Genomic DNA, 26707 nt, shown 5'->3' on the forward strand with positions numbered 1-26707 from the left:
GGTTTAAATAATGAAATATAGTGGACTCTGTTGATGGTTGAGCAATAATTCGAAATTACTGCATAAATTGCACATCTAAATGGGTGTTTTTTTAGCTGCCTCCCACCTGAAATTTCCTCTGCTTCAATAGAAGTCAACGGTAAAAATAATTTCTGCGCGATTTTTTTTCCAAAATCTCTCACTTCGCTGTTCTGAAGTGTTGGCATGTATGAGACCGATACACCTTTTTGCTGCTCATTATTTTCATTTTTCATTGTATTTAGCAGTTATGAACACGTTTATCTACTTCATCAAGACATAAGGTTCTTGTTAAAATGTTGCGATGTAATGTTGCATAGTTGTATGTATTTCAGGACTCTGCAAAGTAACAATAGGATCACAGGGAGAAGTCAGCTTATCACACACATCAATCAGATCAGGAGCAGATGGACGTTTGACCGAGGATGTGTCCCTTTTTTAGGTCTCACGTAGCGTAGCAGAGCAATGCGTTGCTCGCTATGCGAGACCTCTTGTGATCAAGGAGATTTCAGAAGGGGACTTGAAGCCCGCCCATCATTTTCATTGGGTCGCGTCAGCGTTTATGCTAAACGCTGGCTTCCCATTGAAAAGGATGCTTTTTCGCCACTGCCCTTTCTCCCTTTCGTCCGGCCCATCCGGACTGGCTCCTCTGCTTTGCGGCTGTCGCAAAGCAAATGTCTTGTTTTATTAGCCTGGGAACCGACGTCTGACATGAATACTTCTTACGACGTTGCTGCTACTTTGCAATTCAGCCACTGGGTTGTGCTGCAGGATAAGAGATGATGATGCCTGATTGTTATTTGTTGCTAATTGTTCTTCTTTGTCTATGTTGCCTGTTAACGTAGACTTCCTTCATAGGCTGGCAAGTTTCCCGCCACCACAGACCGTATGCACTGGTTTCCCTCACTATTGACTTGCATTCACATATCCCTCCATTACTCCTGAGTAGCGCATTTCTGAGTAACACCCCGGGCTGTTTAGAAGTGGATGTATCCAATCCAGTGCTTTAAATGTGATGAATAATGTATGTGTTGGTCGGGGGCAGGTGCCTCTAAAGGGGGCATGACAAAAGAAGCACAACTTGGAATGTTTCCAAGGAGGGTGGCCTATACAATGAGAGAGTGGCTTAAAACATGTAAACTACTATCCGGTGAATCACAGTGTGTGCCTCCTAGCCGGTATGCATGTGCTTCTGTGAGGTTTCTGTTGTATCCAGACATGTAATATAATGGACCTATGCCTAAAACAAGCCAGAACGTTTGTCTTTGCCAATGCATGTTAGCATTATCAAAGAAAACGCCCTTTTCTCCACACATTTTGAAATCCTATTTCTGCATATCTTTCATATCATCTCTTTCATCTTCAGCACCATCTTTTCACTCTCTTCTTCTGCATGTACCTCCTTTAATCCTATACACTTATACACCGCACGCATACTCACACACAACCCACAAACAACTGAACCATTCATGCTTAAGCAGCGCATTTTATTTTCCCTTTGTCGCTGTCAGTATTTCGGCAGCTGTGTACCTCCGTTACACTCTTCCTTATAAAGTCACAATGGCAGTTTGCACATAATGGACCATCGCTCTAAAGTGAGGCCAAGGATTGTAGGCGTCTGTGGTCCGAACACCGGTCTGATCCGCTGAACGCACCGCAAGAAACTCGCACCGCACCGAGCCCCAGGGCCACAGTTTTTAATCGCCCCCCCATCATGAATACCCACTCGCAACCTGAACTCTTAGAGGTGGCTCCGTTCACAGTATGCGTTATACAAGAGTTATGTTGCATGGAAAATAACTAGAGAAACATATCTGGGAAAAGCAAATTGGCGTAGGAAATGCGAGATAAAGTAAAACGTGAAATGTAAATGAGAATTGATTCCTGAGATTAGTTACCAGAGGGTTTAAATCGTTGCTGGGAAATCAATTTGTGTTTTTTGGCTTTTTTTGTTTTTACAAGTTAATTGCATGAATTGAAGACCTAATAAGGACCCATTTCAAAGTAATTCTGAACCCGACAGGTACAGACAGGGTGACAAGGACGCAGGGAGGCATAAATGTGGACTGGAAGAACAAGCATTTGCAATGCATATAGGTCTCGCATTTACGTGAGTTTAAGCTATTGGCATTGTAAATGACAATGCCTTTTATTTATGTTTTAAAAACGAAAACTAAAATAAAAGGTATTGTAATTTGCAATGTCAATAGCTCAAACTCGCATAAATGCGAGACATATTGCATTGCAAATGCTTGTTTAAATTATCAGCTCAATACAATGTGACCGCTGCTGACCCAGGGAGTCTCTGGCATTGCACAGGTGTAGCAACTCGGGGCACCTCAGCTATGAAGAAAAGAAAGTCAATGCAAAATATTCTTCGCAACTGTCTACAAGACCAGTTCTTTACATTATATACAGTGGGCTTTGGCTCTGCCCAGAGGAGTATTTATATTTCACCTCATGCTATTTGCTGGAATAGCGTTCTGCCTCCTATAGAGTGCTTATATTGCATCGTATGAAGGACTACGTTGCACCACAAACCTACACTGAGTCCTCATTTATCTACATTCTGATGTACAAAGCCATTTTGCAGTCGCTGACCCAGAAATTCACAAAATCACAGGTCTTGTGACCACAGGATAGGTTTTTTATCTATTAAACCCATTTTGGTGTTTGATAAAGCCTTTTTTTAAATCAGTGAATGGGTTAACCAATTCAAACCGATTTGCAGTAACAAAAGGACCATTGAAAGGGCTTTCCCTCCTAACTGCAAATCACAATGGTAAGTGATTGTGGTCGCAAAGCATTGAAAAGTTACAGTCTCCTCAACAGAATTGGTAATTCATTCAAAAATGGGAAGCCATTGGGCAGCTTCCTCTGTGGGAATTGTGTTAGGAGATTCGAAGAGAGAGCGGGGTGGGAAGAGGGTAAAGGGGGCAGAGAGAAGCGGTGGAAGCAACACAGAAAGCAGGGGGTGGGGAAAGTTTAAGGGGGAATCAGCACAAGGAGAGAGAGCAAGAAAACACATGCACACCCATACGGCACTCAAAAAAATAAATAAGTAGTTTCCTGAATGTAAGCAAGTTCAACGGTGGTAGGATAAAAGTTAACCAAACAGAAAAGTGTGAGAGTGGAAAGCGATCAAATCAGGAGCAGAGAAGGAAGCTAGACAACAAAGCCATCCACTAATGAGCTACAGACTGACACAAGCCCTCTATGTGCATATTGCAAAAAATTGGTCGGGCCTAAAGCTGTGTCATAGCTGCTAAGGTTTCAGATTGCTAATGTGTGACATGTTCATAATCTCAGTGTAATTAAGAGTGACATTCAACGACTATGAGTGACACTCTCCCGCTAACAAATTCAAGCAATGTATAGCTGCCAAGTTTTCTGATTCCTTAAGTGTGACATTTCTGTATTTTCATTGTGTTTATGTGTGATATTTGATTGCCTTATGTGTTACACTTTGAGTGATATTTAATGGTGAGTGTAATCAAGCGGTTTTGCCCATTTAATAAGTGCATGTCTTCAGCACCACCCTGTACACACATTGAACATAAATACAGCTCAGTTAAATTGTGTTGATATGCCTACGATGGGCCAAAATGTATTAACTGTAGTGTGGGATATACCAAGGGCCACTGGAATTATGCAACAGGAGAGGCCAAATTATGTGGCAGGGTTCAGTAAATTATGCGGCAAGAAAAGACAAATTATGCGGCATAATGCAGAACATTTTGTAATAGGATAACTTCATTATTTCCTAATTTTTAAACTTGGTAATACTGTCGGTGCTTTGGTTGCACCTAATTAGTACCAGTTTAATATCCAAATATGGCAATAACCAACAGAAAGGTGACCAGTTCAGTTTTGCAAAGGACGTTCCACTGCGCAGCAACATGTGTTGGTGAATTTTTAACACTTTTTAACCGTTTGAGCTAGAAACAATTTTTTTTGTTAAAATCTGCAGATTATGCAGTAGTTAATGAATTATGTGACAAATGCGACAAATCTATAAATATGCAATCGCATAATTCCAGTGGCCCTGGATATACCAACTCCTGCACTTTAATGCAATTCACAAGGCTGTTTTAAAACATGTTTATATTCATTGACACTAATATGGCATGTGATCTCATGCAGTGAAGACGTTCAAAACCCTCATTTAAAGTAGCCAACTGACACAGTTAATAGGTAATCAATCAGACTGCAAAGTCAGAACTCGCTGAAAGTGTAAATCACATGAGAGAAGGCCACTTGGCAACCACTGCCTCTCCTGCAAAACACAAACCCTGAAAAAACAGTAAAGTGTTTCTCATTCAATGGCATTTCCCACCTGCAGGCAGAGGAATTTCAGATATGTAAATGTTTTCATTTACTTAAATTGGACCTGCAAACATAAATGTATTGGATTTATTTCGCACGCACTACAGTCAGCAAGTGTAAAGCCGCCCAATCTACTTGGCCCCAATATTCTTACCAGCGGCTGCAACATAGTGCTGGAACACTCTCAGGCCTTGTGGGATAAGAGCCCTCTTCTCGGGTACTTATGTAAAGCTTGCCCGTGTGTCAGCAGAGCTCTTACAGATGCTTTGACCAGTAGCTGGCTGCCTGTAGGTGTCACTGTCTGACATTTAATTAAAAAAAAAAACAGTAGCTCCATCCACAACAAGAAAGGGAATTAGAGACATACCACTTAGCTCTCTCTTCATTATGTTTGCGTGACAAATTACCACTCATGCGGTAATGCGGTAATTTAACTTAAATTGCATTTCCCAAATGCGACATGTGTGGCACCTGGCAGGACAGCATCTTGTTTGAGTTACAATTTACCACTCATGCAGTGATGCGGGAATTTAACTTACATTACATTACCCTAATCATAATGCGACATGCGTGGCACTTGGCAGGACTGCATCTTGTTTGTGTGACAAATTACCACTCATGCAGTAATGCGGGAATTTAACTTAAATTGCGTTATCCTAACGCGACATGCATGGCACTTGGCAGGACTGCTGTTTGTAACTGAGACATAAAAAGGAATTGAATAATTATTGCCAGCTATCTGTATTTGTCCGTATCTTTCAGATAAGCATCATAAAATATTTGCAGTGCTTTTCAGACAGCAAGATTGGCGCACAGCTATGGAGGTATTGAAATATTCTTTGAGTGGTGTTGATGTGTGGTTGACTGCAGGTGTAGTTAGGTTTATGTTATGCAATGAAAAAACTATTATTGTCATCCACGGTTTTCAATTAAACTGTGTTGGCATTAGGGCAATTAACATTGCTTCTAACTGCTGTATTTGTAGGCACTCGCCACCTATTTGCAGTTTTATTGGATTTTATTGTACAAAATTATAAGTAATCAGGAATCAAAAATAAACTATAAACATATGACTTGTGACTAAGGTATTGGGTTGTAATTCTCTGAATGAGCAGGAGCGCAACTTCTCAGAGTGAAATAAATTATGCGCTCTAATTTGATATTTGATAAGGAAATCTGTTGAATTTGGCTCTTCTTCTGTTTCATCTGGTCTATGGCTTAAACACATTAACCCAATAAATTTGCCATAGAATTAATTGCCATTAATTTGCTGGTTTGTTGTCATATCCTAGCCTCTTCAATCTTGAAGTGATGGCTGTCTGTATGCCTGTCTAATTATACTTATATGGAACATTAAAACGTCTCTTTACTTTTTTAGAGAACCTGAATTTGTAATAGGAGAAAGTCTGGGGTTTAGTGCTGATCAAACTGACCACACTTTTAGAGAGAGCTGCAAAAATAAATCAAATTAGCACCTCTAATCTACAAAGATGTTATGAAAGACTAAGACTCCCCTATTACAAATGTGCTATTTAGGAAGAACCGTGGCCACACAACAAGTATTAAGACATGCAGGAAGTAATTAGTAAACATGTAACACAGCTCACATGGATTAAATGTGTAAATTGAGTTGGAGATGCGAGGAGGTCCCCTTGCTTAGTAGTGCTCAGGTTGGATTTGCTTCTTTCCAGGGCATGGGGCCTGCCAATTGTTTATAGGTTCCTTCTTGCATTCATAGGTACCAAAACTAGCTAAAGAGACAGCTTAGCGTGGGCTTTGGCTAGGGAGGATTCTGACTGGAAAAGATTGTGTCTGCGTGTGGGTGTTTTATTATATATTATTTTCTATAAGGCACATATCTCCCACGGGGCTGACCTCTCTCTGACTACACAGTACAGCAGGCCACAACCTTATGTTCCAATCCCTGTTCATAGGAACTCTGAGCATTATCACAGCTGATGTCTGAATAACTGAGAGGATCTGTGGGGTATTTTAGGTACTATTAAGGCTGAAGATGGGGTCTGCTTTCATTACCACGAGGGACTTATGAGTGACTCTGCGTGATACCAAAAGCAGAGCTCTTAGTGAGTCTACTCTTAACCAGAAGAGAGCTCTGACTGACTAGGTGGCAACAGGTGCAGAGCACTTGTCGCAAATGTGAGTGATATCTGCTACAAGCTTCTGAGTGATTATGGGTGTCATCAGGTATTGTAAAGAGAAGAACTTTGAATGAATGAACATAGCTTTAAGTAAATAAGAATTTTCTGTGAGTTGTTTAGTACTGTGAATAAACTAAAAGTGAGACTGAGTTTTATAAAGAGCTCTGTATGAGTTTATTATCAAGCAGAGAGCTCTTAGTCAACCTTGTACAATCTGTAGCATTTCTCTGAGTGACTTAGGGTTTTAGAGTGAGTCTGGGAGTTATCAAGAACAGGACCCTAAATGTAACACGTTTCTGTAAACCATAAAGTAATCACAATCTGGTTTGTGACTGCCAAACTTGCAAGGGTGAATCCTGAAAATGCAGCTGGATGTAGTGATTCCCAAACTGCGAATGCAAATTACCCAATCACAAAGCCCGTCTACTAACCAGTCACATATTTTTAATCGTCACAAATTGTGCAAGCAAATCACAATCAAGTAGAAGCAGGTGGTAACAAGGTGCAAACTATAACTGTTCACCTTAAATGCAATGCAAACCTTCACATTGGCAGCAATCTGGCCTATGCAAAGAGTATGTGCATTATGGGAGCCCACAAGAAGAGAAGAGGAAGAAGTGAGAGAAAACTTAGACAGAAGGTGACCCTGTTTGAACAAACTGTGGAGGATGTGTAGATTAAGTAAGAAGCTGATCCTAAACGTACTTGATAAGCTGCAGCTTATACAATGAAGGCTCATCCAACACAATCAAGTCCTCTCCACCACATGACCGGCTCTGTTTAGGTTGCACCTCAAAGCCTCTGGGAGACCTAGGGGGTAAGTAGCAATATTAGTGGCCATATCACTGAATGCTGGTCAGGGTTTTCAGGGAATGCCCAGGCGCCATGGTGCCACAGATTAATTTCCATATCACCTTCCCCACCACTCCTGCCGATCGGCAGGCCATTACTGTTCAATTCTAAGACATAGAGCTCTCTGACCGAGTTTGGACATGACACTGCTGTCTGCACTGTATTTGCAGTATGGATTGTTCTAAAGCATGGAAATGTGTGGTAGTTGGTGTTCATTTCCAAGTCCCAGTTACACTGAGTCAGTCACTTGGCCCCAGAGATCTCCCACATTGGGAAGCAGATGATGTCTTCTACTATTCTGGATTGTTGGTGCAGCAAAGGGGTAAATCTGTGGTGGTACACCATACCGTTTCTATGGTGGGCGCAAGTATTAGCTATATGATGTCTGTAATTGGTGGGTTTGTATGTGCCACAGCTCATGTGCCACCCCCCTGCTGGAATGATGTCTCAAATACCTGATGGGACTTCTCTTGTGCCTGACAGGCTGGATCCTGTGACTTGTAAGACCTGTGGGGTGAAGAGCACGTGTCAGCAGAATGTTGTAACAGACTCATGCCTAGTTACATCATAGATATTGGGTAACCAAGCTACTCCCCGACCTGTGTCATTATGACATATTGCACCCTCCAAGAGCAGTTTTTAAATCGCTGCTTTGCTTTGTTGTTTCCTCAGGGATGCAAGCAATTGCAGCACTTTTACTTGGATGACCTGGGATATGATACATGGATTATAATTCCCATGATGTGTTGTGTCAGGTGTTTTTGAATCCCAACTTGGATTATATGCATCTTGCATGTAGTCGGTGTGTACAATATGTTATTGAATACACTTTGGTTGATGAGTGTATGGAAAGTGAATTGTATGAAAAGACAATTGGCATACACCCTTTTTAATGGTATCAAGCACTGACTGTGAGTACTTGAAAACATTTGTTTAATATTCTCTCTACAATTTATGTCATTGTGTGAAAACCTCAGCAATGCCTTAATTGTCTGTCTCTTTAAAATATTTTAGAGGCCGTATCTGGTGTTGTGGGTACAAGCGTTGACATGTCTATGGTAGAGATGGTAGAGACTCCAGAGATCACCTCTGGGTGAAAGATGTTCTTAATCAGTGCATGGGTGAAAATGGTTGATTGGCACTGGGACCCCACCTTTTGCTGCTGCCTCCTGCCTACTGGTTGTAAGCCTGTTCTTTGTCCTAGAATAAAAATTGACCACAATTTCTGAATTGCCTTCACTGACCTCTTTGTCGTTTCTCGTTTCAACAAATGCATGAATGCCATTCTCACCTGGATGAGCTCCCACTGTCTTAAATTAAACTCAGGAAAGACTGAGGTTCTCCTCTGCGGGCAGGATACCTCTTTCTGGAATAAGTCTTGGTGGCCACAAGTCCTGGGCTCTCTTCCAGTCCCAGAGATTAAAACCAGGAATCTCTGAATAATCTTTGACACCATTCTTTTTTTTAGGGCCCAAGCCAGTCACCCATGCTTACATACTCTAAAATTCCTGAGGGAAATTCTTCCTTTTCTACCATTAGGCTTACAGAAAACAGTGGTCGCTTTGCGAGCTCTATCAAAGCTAGATTATTGCAATGTCCTCTATGTTGGACACCATCAGTGTATTTTGGGTAGACTCCAGAGACTGTAAAATGCAGCAGTTAGGGCACTGGATAAAATCAAAAAGTTCGAACCCGTGTCTAAAGCTAGAGAAGAACTCCACTGGCTGCCTGTCAAAAAGCAGAGTTGACTAAAGCACTCTGTATTGCCCACACAGCATTGTACCTTCAAGGTCCTGAATCTCTTCTAAAACAAATTCTCATGGTACACTCCAAACAGATCACTGCGTTCATCCACAGCCATGAAGTTGTCTGTTTTTGGCATCCACAAAGCCTCTTGGGGAGGTAGAAGCTTTTCCCACGTCACCTCCCATCTTTGGAACCAAATGCCAGACCATTTAAGGAATATCCCTAACATTCTGCCTTTCATAAAGTCACTTAAATCTTGGCTGTTCACTTTTCCTCTGTAGACTATATATCCTGGTCTTCTTTTTTCATATTGCAGGTAGCGCCAAGACGTCCTAAGGCATATGATGCTCTTTACAAAATTAAATCAAATCAAATCAAATTTTCGGAGCATTATTCCTTTGCTGGATCCTGCGCCACATTTTGTGGTGGACTCCAGTACAGTGAGTGAGGCTATCCAAAATATTAATCGTACTACCACACGCTCCTCAACTAGGATCTCAAGTTCCATATAGATCGACTTGTGATTCTTTTATTCCCTACTGACTGTGGTTCCTGGTTCGATAAGGTGCTGTTCTGCAGGTGATGTGACCTCTCCTCATCTCCCCAAGCCTGCTCCACCCCTTCTGGCTCATTTCCAGAGGCAGTTTTGGTGAAGTCACCAGGAACTGCCAGTACAAAAGATGCAGTTTACCAATCGAACAATCTGCAATTTGGGATACTTGAATTGCGACTAGAACTGAAGCGCTGTACGAATCATACATTAATGCATTAGTGACTCTGAGTATTATTAAGATGGGAGCTGTATTGTTTTAGCAAAAAAAGAGTCAGAGCACAGCACACACTCACTGTCCAAATATTGACCACTTTATCTGAGTTATCTGAGACTACAGGAATAAAACAAATACATATCATCTAATACCACATTCTGTAATGTCCTACAGTGTAATCCTGCAGTCCACATGCAGCCAACAGACCATTTCCAGTGGTCCCGTGCGAGATTTCTCCTGCCATTACCGAGAGACCCAAAAATAATAAAAAGTGCAACTTTATTTCACATTAAAGTAACTTTCCAGGCTACTTATAGTTTGGTGCTGGAAAGTAAATAACAAACTAACACTTTACAGCAGTTTGCTTGCACGTGCACAAAGGGTCAATAAATCTTGCTCTAGGAATTACCAAATCGGTGCTGAAAGTGTTTTTTGAAAACAACCCAGCAGACCCTTAAAAACAATTTCCTTTAATGGCACTGACAACTGGAATATAGCTGGCCTTAAGAGATCCTCTTTCAACTTCTGGCAGATAATAGATTCTCCAGACACACTCTCCCTAGCTGTCTGGCTGTGATGGCTACTCTCACAAGAGCCTCTTTATCAGATCTTAGACTGCAAAACATTGTGATGCGTGCAGAGCATTCTAGGAGCTGCACGCTCCTGTTTTTTCATTCAAAGGTTCACATTTTCATTTGCAGTCGTGTTTGCTTGCAATACCTTGGAAAGCTGGCACTCAGAGGATGTATTTTGCATTTGATCGCATCATGGAAGTATTACGTGATATTTCCTTTGTCATTGCAGATATGTTATCTTTCTTAATGTTATTGAAGGGACATAACCACTAATACTTGGAAACGTGTGCTGTTCTTAGTGTTAAAGTCACATGACCTGCACTGATAGGGAAGTGTACTGCACTTCTGATAGGCAGAATGTAATTATATAATATTTATTTACCTGGGTGGTAAATAACGTGCTGCCTGTAAATGTTCAGTTACTTCAGAGCACAGAAAGGGCTACAAAACCCGAGCAGTAGGAAGTCACATCAGATGGACAAGGTGCCCATAGTTGAATTCCAGATGGCATGGCTTTTGTGTTCTGAATTATCTGCTTAATTACCACAGTTGTTTATTAGCTTTTTATGTGTGTGCCCTAAGGAACGTCTGGCATGACGTTGCCCACAAATAATTCATATATCATAAGAGGAGACCTGGGCATTAAATAAATGAGTATTGCATTGCCAAGATTGTGCTATATGTTATGTTAAAAAATATTTATTCAGCGCACATTCACCAAACGGTTTCTTGGCGCTAAGCAGAGTCAAACAGTTGAGAGAGAAATATATTAATTATGAGCTTGAATGAACAGCCAGGTTTTAAGAGCGGATCTAAACTGAGCATAAGAAGAGGATGAGCGAAGATCAAAAGGAAGGGAGTTCCAGAATTGAGGCGCCAGGAATGAAAAACAAAGACCACCGTGCTATACTTAATTGTTTTGCGATCCTATGTATATTTTTCAGAAGTATGTTCCAGAATTAAATCTTCAGAGATAATTAGTCCATTAAGAATATTAATGATATTTGTTATAGTAACACTGGGTCACATATCACATAGAATAGATAACACACTTCTGATTATTTAAAGTGTACAAATGCACTGATTTTCAAAAGAAAATAGTGTTGTGGTTAGTAACAGCCAATAGGCATGGGGCTGCTTCAAGGATTGTGTATTGTTGGATTTGCAGTGGCTCCAAGAGTTGGTATCCAAGCCAAAGTGGTGCCCACAACATGTGTGATCAATACTGTTCTATGCTGCAGTCAAGTTGATGATTATGAGGGATGTTTTCTTATGTTCATCCATTAGGAGTAGAAGATCCCCCCCTTACGTCATCTATGACTACTTCAGTACCCTTAGCGGGTCTAAACCTATAGTGTTAGTCCTGGAGGAGAAGGTCTATTTCTAGGTACTCCGGAGGGAGTCCTGCTTCCTCCTTTACCAGAATGATGCTGACAAATGGAGACTAGAGATGGGTCAGTGATTAGCCAGTCTTGGTGTCTCCATATGTTTTTTTTTTAGAGGTGCGGTGATGGCAACATTTATTAAAAGTTCAGATACAACTTCTGATTGGAGTGAGACGTTTATGACATGTAAATAGTTCAATGTAAGAGAAGGGAGGAGTTGTTTTAAGACATTCACCTGAGCACGTCTCCATATGTGAGTTTGGTTTGAAGGACAATAATGCATTTAGTAGTAAAGATGGAAAGATAGGTGGGCACGGAGATGGATCAGGTGTGCTAGATATAGTGTTAAATATTTTGGACATTTTTTAATTTGAAGGACATCGGAAGGTCTTCGAGGTGTTGTGCACATGTATTACCTTTCAGGGGGTCAGAGTTGGCCAGCTCTTCTTAAATGTTATAAATGTTCCTGAATTTGTTGTTTGCCTCAATGGTGCATTTTGCAAAGCAGGTCCTCTTGGCTGTCCTGATTGCCAGGTGGTAGGCTTTCTATGTATAGGAAGCAGCGAGTTAGATAGTGGCATCAGGTCTGCCGCCCCCTGGGTACCAAAAGCCTCTCTCACATTGTGTTTTGTCTTGAACCTTGAACCTTGCTTCAAGGTTATGAGACAAGGAGAGTCAGTCCAGCTTGGTGATTTGTGTATTAGATCTAGTGTAAGTATCCGTATTAATGGTTTATTGGTCTGATCACATGATATGTTTTTTAGTCTCTTTCTTCTAATTTTAGTTAGTGACATAATTGGGTAAATGATGGTGAAGCTCTGTGGACTACCATGAAGGAGCTGTGGTTTTTCGTCTCTGATAGTTTTATGTCGAATCATCATAGTAGCTAAGGTATCAGAGGGCTGCAACAGGAGGAGTCATTTTAAATGTGTGGGGGCTTGGCTTTTGTGGTCTTTGCTTTCCAGATATTGGAGCAATCTGGGCACAAGACGGACCTATCTGCAGTATTTTTGTTGCTGGGGAGCCATCGGTTTGTTAGAGCTGGGCAGGGTGCACAGAGCTGTGTAAATATGTAGGTTGGTGGGGCAGAGTGAAGCAACATATTGAGAAAACATGGATGGCTGCAATGCCTGCATACAAAAAGTCCTTGGTCCAGTTAGATCTTTGCACAAGTATGTGTGCCCCCCTCCCCTTATATTACTCTAATGGTGTGAGAGTTCATTCCTGTTCCAGATTAACTTCCACTGCCCCGGGAATGTCTGCAAATCCTGCACAGGTGGTGCGTCTCGTTAGTTAGAAAACGTGGACAGATGCTTAGAAAATCCCATGCCAAAAATAGCAGGATTATCCTGAACACATCTAATTTTAACTTTCTTTTAAAAAACTTCAGAGAGCAAAGTATTTAAAAAATGTTCATGCTGTCATACATTTTGACAAAGTTGTGAAAAGAGGAAATAGCCGCCTGGCCAATCTGAGGCGCACACAACCGGGCCCTCCTGTCATTTAAAATGTAAAATGTCACAAAAAATATCAGATGGGTTCCCTGACAAGGGCATCAGTTCGAATAATGATGGCATGGTCTGTGGTTATTATATTGTGCCATACAAATTAAAACTTTTTTAAAATACTTTAGACTATTCTAATTTATAAACACACTTTTAAACAGCTGAGTTTTAATCATTAACGCAAACAGGGGCAAATCAATCTATTAAGCCCTTTGCAAACAGCAATGCAATGAAGCCAGAGAAATGTTACAGTTCTCCAAATGAGGCAGAGCTTAGCTTCAATGAGAAGTGTCTATCACACTTATGTCACACTTAATCAACTTCTCAGCTCCCCCTCAAATGAATGATATCAGACCATAAAAACGCCTGATAATAAAAAGACAAAGGAAAATATGGAGCAGCCTAAAATAAGAAAACATTGCAATATTGGAACATTTTGTTTATGTTCACAGGCCCTAACCGAGGGGTGGAATTAAACCTTAGGTCTTCCCTTGCAGAGTATATTGAAAAGACCATCCCTGCCATGACCCTGCCAACCCCCAGTATGCCAGGGCCATTCCTCCGCCAGCCTACCAGTGAAATCAGAAGTAGTTTAGTAACACAGTTAACTTCAACGGGAAAGCAAATAACCATCGGAGACCCACGTGTGCTGTAGATGGAGTAAGAGCCTAGTGTAGGTTAAATGGCCAGATGACAAGCACAATGTGGAGCGGTGCACTCCCAGAAAGTTTATATCCAATAACAGCAATTAAGTCAATTCTTTTGTTTGAGATGTCTTTTTACTACCGGTATCTTCAGAGTATGCACAGGAGGCACGAGATGGAGCCAAATATTCTGGTTTTGACAAATGTGAGCCGTGTACAGTGGGCTGTAAGGCCAGCGCCTCCTTGATTAGATCCTGGTCCATGATCAGACTTCCTCGGCGTGATCCTTTCCGGTTAGGTTAAATGGCCAGATGACATTCGCACTGGCAAGTCAGACCTAAAAATCCATCTATGTTAAACACTGCCCTCAGGGCCAGCTTTAGGGCGGTGCGACCGGGACAGCTGCACCTGGTGCTGACCTCCCGGGGGGTTGCGGGAGGAGGTGGTGTGGATCAGCACTGTGTTTAAAAATAATGTATGGTTTTAAAAGCACCTGCTGCAGAGTTTGAGTGTCCAGCAATGTTCAGGCAACAATAAAAATGTCCAGATAACTCTTGTGATTAATGTTCCTGCTGGAGAGAGATCCAATATTTGCGATCCCCGGTGATTAGCTACAACATAGAGATGGTGGATGGCAAGGAACAGTAGACCACCATCCTTGAGTTTGCATTTCCCAAAGACACATATTTTTTTAAAGCAAAGATTTTAAGGAACCAGTGCTGTTTTGTTTTTTTTAAACCTGTTTTATAACACATTGGGGAAAGAAGGCAGTGGTCCCCAAGGGTAAATCTGTCACAAGGTGACAGCTTCCCCTTTGTAAATATGTAAACATCTCCTTTAACCAGTAGGTAACTTTTCAGTGGTTTACAACTACGGTCACAAATCATTCATACATAACAGTACGAACTTTAGTTAGAGGGGGACATCCCTTTCAAGGTCCTTATGACGGGCAAAAGGGTTTTTTATACATAACAAAATGCTGTTCAACAGTCTCAATCCTGTTAATCATAGGGTTTGAGACTTCAAGATGGCTTTGTACATCAGTCTCTATGTTTTTCACCCTATATAGAACAAAAGTACAACTGATGTGTCACTGGTTAGGATACATGCAGTGGTTAATTTGTAAATGATTGAGTGCCGGTGCCCAAAATCCTGCTCAGAAGCCCGCGGCTGACGTAATTAAATATCAGTGCACCGAATACCAAGGCTGCTGTAATCTTTAATACACCTCACACCTCTTTAATCCACTGCTAGACACTCACTCCCCCTTCTTCTCACTCTTGCTGGTCGCTGCATTTTCCCTTTGTGACAGGTTATTGTTTTTCTCTTCCTCCTTCTTTCCCGTTTGTGTGTTGTCCCTCTATTGTTCTCGGCTAGTGTCTGATGAGGGAAGGTTCTCAAAAATGAGCGCTGGTGGGCTCCACCGTCAACCTCCGGCTCAAATTAACCTCTGGATACACGCTCAGTTCGGAATGCCCCGTAGCCCGGGAGACCTCGATTTAAAGCCCAGCTCCCCTTTCAGCAAACGGATGATCTCGAAAATTCATATTTATTGACCTGGATTGACAAAATTGGGAGTGCCAGGAGGTGATTCAGTTTGAGTTTCAGGCAATTGGGCTATAATTACGCTCTCAATATTGCAGTGGACCAGGCTCTTTATATGATATTTGGGGTGAGCAGGAGTTCTTCTCCCCCTAAGAACATTAAGATAAAAAATTAGCCTAAATAGGGCCTTTTTGCATCATAATTTTCTTCAAAAATACCTAGTAATCCCTAGGATTCACACACAATCAGAAGGTGAATTTCCATAACAGTCAAATATTTCAGAGTCTGTCAAGTGTCAAGAGTCCCAGAAGGACAATTTCATTGAAGTCACAAATCATTTATCGGTCTATCAGATACACTGGGTGTGCACACAGACAGATATTTGTGTTGCAAGCGGAGCAGTGCCCGTGCCAGAAAATAAAAATCCCACCAAATTGTTGACGTTATATTTTATTAGCAAAAAATCAGTTGGCCGGTTAATGTTCAACTTGCAAACAAAACAAAAATATGTTCGTTTTTGCCAGTGGTGCTTCTGAACTATGTCCAGGCTACTATTTGTCCTTGGATGCTAAGGAGTTGCTGACTAATGACTACTACACAAGCCTTGTATCACAGACAGTACAGTACAACACAACGGTTTTATCCCTCTAGTTACACATATTACCAGGATGTCGGGTTGCACACCACCCAAATACAGCATGCCATGTCATGTCATGTAAGGATTGACTTGGCCACATATCGCAGCTGTTGTTGAGATGATTTAAGGTTTTGACAGAGGAACACGCTTGAGTGGCTTATGGCCAGACTTCAACACAGGAGCACAATATGCAACTAACTAGAATTTAAACAACTCATTGATGTTTAATTGTATGCATAAAATCTGCATTGCATCGTGTCACATGAACTCCTGTGAAAAATGTTAGTAAATATTAGTGGTGGGTGGAACTCGTAGAGTTTCACTTTGTGGATTTCCGTGACGGTTACCTAAACACTCTGCGAGATTCTGCAGAGTTCTGCAAGCAGCAGAGTTCAGTATGCCGCACTGCTTGTGCTGAATTTTAGCACCGGAACCTTGTCCCACACTGTAAAAGCAGCTCAACTCAGACAGGACCGAAGTCCTCATCTTCGACTCCATCTCCTCTGCCTGGGATGACTCCTGGTGGCCCAAGCGCTCAGGAACCCCACACCCACAGACCTTGCATAAAACCTTGGCCAAATCAAGGCTGTCTCATCCTCCTGCTTCCACATGCTCTGACTGCTTCGTAAGATCTTCAAGTGAATCCACACTGAGTCCAGGAAAATGGTCACCCATGCGTTCGTCAGCAGCACACTCGGCTACGGCAACGCATTCTATGCCAGCACCACCCAGAAACTCCTGAAGAAACTACAGAACATCCAGACTCATCCTGAACATCCCATGCCACAGCCACATCACAGGCCACCTGAGAGACGTTCACTGGCTACTTATCAACAAAAGAATTGCCTTCAAAATCCTTGCACACATATACAAAGTCCTCCATGACTATGGACCTGCATATCTCTACCACTGACTCTCCTTCTACACTCCCACTAGACATCTCTGCTCCGCCCAACTTGCCCTAGCCACCATCTCATGGCCGGAGGAAGATCTTTCTCCCCCCTCGCTGTGAAGATCTGAAACTCATTGCCTCTGCACCACAGACAATCACCATTGCTGCCGCAATTCAGTAAGGACCTCAAGACCTGTCTCTTCACCTGAACTGCAGATCTCCCCCAGCACCTTGAGACCCTAACGGGCGAGTAGTCGTGCATTACAAGAAACTTGATTGATTGATTGTGAGTGGCACCATGCAGCACGCCAGAGGGCGTTACTTCTTTCTGCCACCTGAGTAGATTGTCTTCTCGAGCTGCAGCTTTCTCAACGGGAGCGACAGCTTTCTCAATGTGACTGACCTGCTGCGACCACCTGCGTTGAGAAATCTTGCGCCCGATTTTCATGCTTTCCAACTTAAGGTTGGCGAGCTGCACATGAGAAAAATACCTGCATTTCAAACTGAGCACGGTGTGTACAAAACTCAGCCAGAGGAGCGGAATGTACCACCTACCCTCAGTGAATATACCCCTTGGTCTGGTGTTGGTTAACTGTTGAACAGCTATATAGCCATGATTACCTATCTTTAGTTGCTTACCAAAGGAGTTTAAACAAATGAGTGACAGCTGGCAGGAAATTTCTTAAAAGGGGCTAAGTTACAGGGATTGGAAGCAGGCTGATTTTTTTTATCATTATACCAATAGTCAATAATAGGCTATTATTCACTACTGGTATAATAAAACAAAAAACTTGCCCTTTCTGGAAGTGAGGGTCAAGCAGCATCCTGCATCAGTAAATCTGTCTGATGGCTGGTGCAAGCCCATAGAGGTGGCCGCACCAGCCTTCAGGCTGATTGTTCACGGCTGACAAAAACTTTTCCAGCCCTGGCCTCCAAGGCCTGACACTACTCCAGGCCTTTCACACTGGTGACGTGACATGCTGCAACATCTTCTGCAAAAGTAGCCCTGGATACTTCAGGCTTCAGCCCTTTAGCGCCCGGGACTACACTTCAATCAGGCTATCATCTCACCCTCTCCCATTTTGTTGCCGGGTGAGTTGGAATCAAATGCTTCACTGAGCCAATCCCACCCTACCCTCTGTTGAGTTAGCAGAGGGTGAGGTAAAAAAGCAAGATGTAAACAGTGAAGCCTGTGCAGTACATAAGCATGGTGTATACACGCCACATGCTTCAGCTTTCAGTGTCCTGCAGAGGGTCTGTCAGGTTGCAGTCGCTGAACATCTGAAGTGGATTGGCACAGGCATTTGCAGGTAAGTAAAAAGAAACCGCTCAAACAGATGCAGACATGTGGGTGAGAGGCAGTGAGTGAGAGAGAGAGAGAGATACATTTTGTATGTGTGAGCTTGTGAGCATGTGTGTGTGAGAGTGAGCTTCTGAGCATGTGTGTGGGAGATGAGCAGGGGCATAGCTTGGTCAATAAGGTTAGTGGGGTGGCCTTCAGATTTCCCAACAATCGCGCAGGGCTATATTGTTAAAACACAATATTTGAGAAGCAGGTCATGAGGGGGGGAAAAGAGGATGTGGAAAGAGAGACAAGGGTATATTGTTAGTGGAGCTTAAAACACAACATGTTCTAAACCATCAACTTTTTTTAAGCCTTCAAAAAAGACGAAAGAGAGAGAGTCTGTGTGTTTGTGTGTGTCAATGTGCGCATGTAAAAATCCCAGCTGACAACCAACAGACACTTCACCATACCCGCCTGAATGCACTTGTACCCAACTATTTACAACAGAACACATTTTTTAGGGAGGTGTAATACCTCAAACACCCCCCTGAAGCAACACCCCTGGCGATGAGAATAAGTGAGAATGACTGTAACTGTGAGTGAGAATGAGTGAGCATGAGTAGATGGGAATAAGTGATACTGGGTGTGTAGGAGACTATGAGAGAAATAGTGAGTGAGAGAGAGTCAGTGTAAGTGAAAATGTGTTTGAGAGAGTGTGTATGTGTGATCGTCGAGCATTATTTATGGGTACGTGACAGTGAGTGGCAGGCAGAGTGAGCAACAGTGAAAGTAAGTGGTTAAGTCAGTGGTCGAAGTGGGGAAAAAAAGTTGGGGAAGTGTGGGCGGAGAATTAGAGGGTGTGAGCAACCTGAGTATTGGGTAAATGGGCGGAATCAGAGGTGTGACCAGAAGAGCAAAAATCCCAATTTTTCGTATTTGTTTGGCACCAATCAATACACATGTTTATTTAAGGTTTATTATGAGTTATTGACATTAAAATACATTCACAGTGGGATACGTTTCCAAACAAAGAATGTCCAAAATAGGCTTAAAAGTGGAATCAGAAGCCATTTATCTCCGAGCCATGCAGCTTCTGTCATCAGCAGTTCTCCTCCCTTTTTCCACAAGAGCAGTTCGAACATGAATAGCAAAATAATATCCTAGTTTTTAAATATTTTCCACGTAATTATGCCTCTGCCATATTTGCCACATAATACATACATCATCTGCTGCATAAACTGATGATTTTAACTAAAAAATTGATTGCAGCTCAAACGGATCAAAAGTCACTAACAAAATGTGACTTGTGTTGCTGTGAAGTGGAGGGCCCTGTGCAAAGGTTTCTACATGGATCTGGGCAAGATGGCGGATGCGTGCGCATCCGAGTGAGCAGCAGAGTCGAGCTCGCTGCTAGATGCTCTCACCTGTAGCTGCTGCTGCTGAGTGCTCGCTCTCCCGTCTTTCGGTGTGGACGGAGGTGTGGGGAAGATTCCAGGTGGATCCGTGATCTACGGTGTGGTTCACGAGTATGCGGCAGGTCTCTCTATCCAAATATCGCTGGTTTCTTCAAGCTGCTTGGCGTGTGGCGACCGTTACTACTGGGCAGCTACCGAGGTGGACTTATTTGGGTGCTGAACAACGGTTTTGCTGGACTCGGGACCCCTCGTTAAAACTAGGCACCACAGACGGCTGGAAAAAAACTGAAGAAGCATTGGGGAAACGAGCATATAGACGGGCGCCAGTGAAGGGACGTAAACCAACAACTCGGGCAGTGGCGGCGGCTGCCGCAACAGCCACTGGTAAGCCGGGTAATCATGGAATTGTCCTAAATACACCAAAAAACGTCTCTGAACCTATGCAGAAGGACAGTATCTTGAATAATACTTCGGCTGATCCTGCCACTGCTACTCCACACAAGCTACATACCGCTGACCAGATGCATGCTGGGAGTTGTAGTGCTACTCCCGCTAAAAAAATACCTGGTATGTTTAAAAGAAAGAATAAGGCATTGAATAAGGATAATCTGAAGGTTAAATTGAAAGTGAAGACTATTGGTGACTCATTGGCTAATCCGGAACCCCTTTCAATACATTTGAGCGATAATCCTCCTGACAACTCTCTTGTGGCTGTCAGTGACAGTACGAATGTGGAGGGATCGACTCCTCTCCCCTCCTCCGGCAATGAGGCACCCCTGGTAGTACAGACTGTTGTCTCTAATTCTGAAGATGCTGCTAAAAAGGGTACAGCTACAGTTCAGGGGTTACCGTCAAAATCTCAGGGCATGTCTCAAGGCATGTCTTCTGATATCATTGCTGACTAAATTTCTGGCTCCATTGCTCATGTTAACCCTCAGGAGGTGGTTGATAACATCGGGCACAGGCACTCAGTTGACTCCGCAGGGAATTTTTATTCAATGTCAGATTTATCGGCTGCATTGGAGCTGGAAAGTTCAGATCAGGATGGGGATGGGGATGGGGAGTGGAGAGACGATGCTAGCACTTCTAGCCTAACTGCCGGGGTTCAAGAAAAAACTAGCTTCTCTACTGAAGAAGGGTCAGTTAATGGTGACTCTCCTTCTGCTCGAATGGAGTGGGAGGGTGAGGAAGATACTGTCCTTAGGGGGGCTCCTCCCCAGTAGACTTAGAAGCTGTCAAAAACAAAGGCTCTCCTGCTCTCATCTCTCCTTCTGGGAGTACTCATGCAGATCTACATGACTCGTCGCAGAGCTCTCAGACATCTGGGGTTACTTTAGATATGCTGTATCAAGTGATGGTTCAACACCGGGAAGAGACCAGAGCTGAGAACCTGCGTACGCAAGGGGCATTACGCAAGTTCCAAAACAACTTAAGGAGGGTGATAAAAACATGCAATGAAAACTCTGTTAGAGTACAAGAGGCTGAGGGGAGGATCTCCGCTATTGAAGATGCTTTGACTGGTTACCTTTCTCAGTGCTGCATTTGCATAATGCACTGGTACTAATGAGGCAAAATCTTTGCAGAAACTGTTAGGATGTGTAAAAATGTCAAAATAATAAAGTATCAGAGAATGTACCACATTATGCTGCAGCCTTTTTTTTTTGCTGTATAATTTAATCAACACTGCAACATAATTTTGTCCTCCATTGCTGCATAATTCCAGTGGCCCCAAGCAGGCAGCACATGTTAAAAGTGCCTGTGCATGAAGCAGAGAGACTGTGACGTTTGAAAACTTAGGGACATATATACAAGGGAATGGCGAAGCGTGGCGTTAAGCAAACATTGCTAACGCCACAACCCACCATTCTAAAATAAAAGGGATGCGCCGTATTTACAATGGTATGGCACATCCCTATATTTTCCCTAGTGCTTGTGCTAAACTCAGCTGCCTAGCGCCAACGCAGGCACCCTTGCACCATAGTGGAAGATGCCTGCATTAAGGGAATGATTGTTTATGTGCAGGAAGGTCTTGCAGGGGAATGTGCTCCATCAGGAGAGGGGTCTGATGGACTGGTCATGAAGGCTGAACCTGGTTCCTCAGTTCCAAATTCTGCAGCTCTGGCCATAGTGCCACATCCTCTCCCTCACTGGCTCGGAATGCACCCATTTCAATGTTATTACTCATATCAAAAGCAGTATGGTTTAAAAAGACCACATCCCTGACCACAGAGCCGCAGTACACAATTTATAAAGTAAAATAAGGAAAATGTTTTTCACTCCAGGCATTGCAGTACCTCCAGGAATAGTGCACTTCCCCACCTGGGGGGAAAACAATGTTGTTCAAAGAAAGAGAGAAAACAAAAGAAGCGCTTAACTGACAAACTCTGTAAAGTGGTGCTAATGTGTTTGAATAAACCAATCTGGCCACTTTGCAACCACTCTGGCTTTCTTTATTTAGTTATTTTTCATATTTTGAACATTTTTCTCTATGTCCCAAGGCTGCACTTTGGAATAGAAAAATGTCAGAAAAGACATCATTTCCAGTAAAAGTGTTTCTTCTTTTTTGGATCCAATTCATAGGGGAACAAATGAAGGAAAGGAGAGGAAAGAGACGGTAAGAGCCGTTTGTTGAAGTTGTGGTTTTAAGCAAGTGAGGAGGAAAGAGAGAGAGGGGGAGCTGACAGCGGCAGAACAGGAGAAGTGGACACTGCCCTTATCTTCTTTGGTCATGAAGGAAGAGACAGAGTCCTTTCATGTCACCGAACGACCAAGCCTCATCTATAGCCTTGGCTATTTCTGCCATCCTGAGATGCATTTTTAAAATAAAAAAGTAGGGGAACGGATTCTATTATATTTAAAAAGTAGGGGCACACCGTGCCCTGCCGATCCCGCCCACTTCAACCACTGGGTTAAGTGGAACTATAAGTGAGTATGAGCGAGTGAGAAAATTTGAAACTGAGTGAGAATGAGAGAGTGAGACTGTGAGCGTAAGAGTGAGTGGAAGTGAGTGTGAGTTGAGTGACATAATGAGTGACTGATAAATAAATGAGAGGCAGTCTGAGTGTGTGAGGGAATGCGAGTGAGCAAGAATCAGTGTGTTAGTGAGAATGAGTGTGAGTGAAGGAATCTAAGTAAGCATGAGGGAGTGACTGTTTGTAGAAGTTTGTTATGCTTGCATGCCTGCTGCTGCCCCTGGAATGCTGGAGGTAACTCCTTCCTTACAGAAACACCCATGGCAAAATGCTGGCACTAGCATACTGGATGTAACTCTTGGCCCAAACTGCATCAATTGTAAAATACTGCCACTGGCTCACTGGAGGTACTTTTTAACATATTCGACGAAAGGGGCACACAATGCACATTTTTGAAAAATGGGTTCAACTTCTGAGAAGCTTCAGTTTTCAATGACTTGGCACACCATGAAAGTACCTTAATATTTAATGAGTGTCCTGTCAAACCCTGTGACTTTTGAGCACATTTATGTAAAATGGTGGTCTGAAGTGCACTGTTGGAAGCAATATTTCACAAAATATTCTCTGGAGAAATCCACTCCTTCAAACGCTCCTAGAATAACCCATTTTACTTGTGTTGCTCACTCAAATTCAGGCCAAGTATTGCTCCTCACGACTTTCAAAGCTCACCAGCCACCACTTTTATTGATGCTGTGCATTGATAACTATAATTAACTAAGATCCAATGACACGTATACAGAAATGCTGATATGAAGATAGACATAACACTGTTCCTAATTAATGGCAAGTTGGTGCAAGGGTATGGGAGGAGGGTACTACGGATAAAATGAGAAGAGCAGCAGTTATGTAGATGGTTGCTCTCCTGCAAAACTCCCAGATAAAGATACTTTAGCAACAAAAATTTAAAGTTGTTCCTTATAACTTAACGAATTTGGTCAAACATGTCCAGCCCAACAGTTTATATTTTTCCCCCATGCAGACCCCCCCTTCCTGTTTTTAACAGCCGAAGATTAATAGAAAGCTACTGCAAAATATAATTGTTCATTTTGGTACCATCACAAATGAGCGGTATATCTTTGGGTAATGAATCTAGTTTCAAAATAGTTAGGTACCCTTAATGATCCATTTCTCTGAGAAGCTGTATTTCCACACTCATATATTTGAGTTTCCAGGGTTCCTTTTGCATAAAATCTGAGTCCTAACTTTACTAACCATTATCCATTATCAATTTGCGTCTTCACCTTCTATACATAATGCAGGAGTGCTAGTCATTTCTAGATTCTTCCATGCCCCTCTTCTGCAGCCTACTGTTTTCAGCTATTTTGTGAGCCAACAGAGTTCGAATGTGGCACCCAGCTGCTGCTCGCTACACAAATAAATAATAAATAAATAAACTCCATTAAAATGATCTCCCACAGGCGTCTTAGTAAAAGGTTCATACATGGGATACAGCAGTTATGCATTAAAGGGTATGCATACCACACTGCAATAGTCTGACATTCAGGCACCTATAGCAGGTTCCTAAAGTCACCTCACCGTTCAGCAGCAGAGGAACGGACTGCTTGGGGTTGAACCCTTCACTTTAAGGGCTCCATGCTGCTGAACTTCTTTCTTGTAGACCTTTGCATGGAATCCATCCTCCTTAATTTTACAACATCAATCCATAGTGGAATGATAGTACTGATGTGCCAAGTTTCTAGATGTCATCCTTTGCAGCTAATCTTTTGGCATTCACATTGACAGCAGCCTATCCTTCAAGAACCATATGAAGAATAAAGCCTAGACCGCAAAGTGTAGTCCAGCCTCCAACACAAATTCTAGCACTAACTTCCACCAAACCAGTCCAGATCTTCTTTCTTTCGCACATGGGAGCAAGGGCCTGTTGACTGCCTCCCAGACATTTTTAGATGGGTCAACATTGTATTAAGAGCAACTCCTGTGCAATTACTTTAATTTGAGAGGTAACTACACGGACTCACTTTTCCATCACGCATCCATTTCAGAGTTTGCTCTGTGGTCTACAAGTTCATCCAGTCAAACAAAGCAGACTATATAGAGTCTTATTTTTGGATTGGAGGACGGCATACTCCGTCACTAACGTGGCGGATGTCTCGTCTGCCGTATTGCAAGTGCATTTTAGCTTTTATCACTAGTAAACTGGTGGATAGGATATCCATCGTGTTTCATCGGAGTATACAGTCTGCCAAACTCAAAATAAAAACAATTTTTCTAGCAACAGTCACAACCCAAAACGTATTAGTTGCCACGCTAGAAATTCAAGAATCTCTAATAGAATGCACATGAAAACAGGACATCTGCCCTTATACTCTTCGACTGTGGAATGACATCTCTCACAAGACTTACAACATCCTACCCAAACTTCAGGAATATTCTTAGGACTCTTCTTATTATGTCAATTTCTCTCATGGACTGATCCCCTTTTTCTCTGTCCCCTATCACCACAATTTGATAAAACAGACTCACTCCCATGGCATTGCAAACTTCTGTAATCATGTGGTCCTGTTACACTGTACAATTCTCCACTAGGACTGCATGCTATAAATACTACCGAAAAATCAGAAAAGTACACATAATTGCCTGAAAAACACACAACTGGTCGCTAGTTGTCTAAAATACCTACCAGAGCTACTGAACCTACCTTTGTCCATTTTATTTGATCAATATCACATTTCCATCCTAATTCCTCCAGCTTTCCTTCATTTTTGGAATTTCTACTAGATACAACACTCCCTCCATGATTAACTCAAGAGAAGATCATAACCATTCTAGGTATGGTCTCCACAAATGCACTCATTACGAGTAGCTCGGAGCAGTATCCCCTGGAGGAATACAGCTTTGGGACATTCTGAGTAGCCCGGTGTTCCCAGTCCTTGGATTGCAGAGTCCAACAAATATCAGACCTGGTAATTCTGGGCCTGAGACTCGAAGCCTTGTGCATTGCTGCGAACAACTGTTGCATCCAGCCCCTACTCGCCCGCCTTCTGCACAACAGGGGCTGTGCCCCAGCTCTCCCCTCAGATACGCTGCCCTCATCCTCCCCCTTCCCCTTCCCCGGCCACATATCCCTCAAAGTAGCCCTGTGGCCATTTACCACGTTCTCATGTGCTATATTTGTGTAAACTTGGGTCTGCTATTTCCACCTGAAGGGAGAAAAGCATACAGAATTGGAACTTGTATTTCCAAGTCCATGTGTTATTTCCCATTCCTTTATGCTGCACTGTAAAAATTAGTCTAGACATATGTGTATCTGTCTTGTTGGGCAATTGCTTTTGATTCCAGTATTGCAGACTGTGTATTGAGTACCAACTAAAGAGTGCAGAAATCCAGAGTACCTTTATGTAAATTATATATATCTCCCATTTGGCGTATGTATTCAGAATCATCTAATCTATGAGCTTCCTAGATGCATCCCATCAGACATTCAAGTAAGTATCTGCCAAAACCAGTAGGTTTGGCTTTTAACTGAAGGTTCCTATTCATTGACTGGCAAGTTTGTTTGTGTGAATGGGTGATTGTGAGAATGAGGTAATGGAAGAATGACTGTGTGAGTGAATGAATCAGTGCATGAATGGATCTATGAAAGGGTGAGTGCATGGATAGATGGCTGTATGATGTGGATAATTACATGAATAGATTAATGGGCGTACGTTGCTGGCGGAATGAATAGCAGTAGCCCCAGATAGCACACCAATCAATTAACAAAGAAAATATATGCCTCAGTGCTCCCATTCATCATGGCCACAGCCAATACAGAGCGTCAGCTGCCACAGACAATAAGCTTCAAAGACCCCTTACAGTAATAATAACTGACTGCCCCAATACCAGTGTACATACTTTGTACATGAACCAACTGACTCTGAAAGTAATCAGCCTATTAGGCTGATTAGTGTTATATGTACAAGTGGCCCAGACAGTAATGGCCACAGCGGCCGCCAACGGTAAAATGCTCCAATGGCCTGAGGA

At 42.5% G+C, this 26707-nt stretch overlaps 1 protein-coding gene across 1 annotated transcript in view; it reads right to left on the minus strand.

Annotated features, from left to right (window-relative positions):
• Positions 1-26707, minus strand: part of CNGA3 (cyclic nucleotide gated channel subunit alpha 3) — a 286141-nt gene that overhangs the window by 149019 nt on the left and 110415 nt on the right. The gene's annotated exons all lie outside the window — the stretch shown is intronic.

The sequence above is a fragment of the Triturus cristatus genome, chromosome 8 (genome assembly GCF_964204655.1).
Source record: "Triturus cristatus chromosome 8, aTriCri1.1, whole genome shotgun sequence".
Lineage (NCBI taxonomy): Eukaryota > Metazoa > Chordata > Amphibia > Caudata > Salamandridae > Triturus > Triturus cristatus.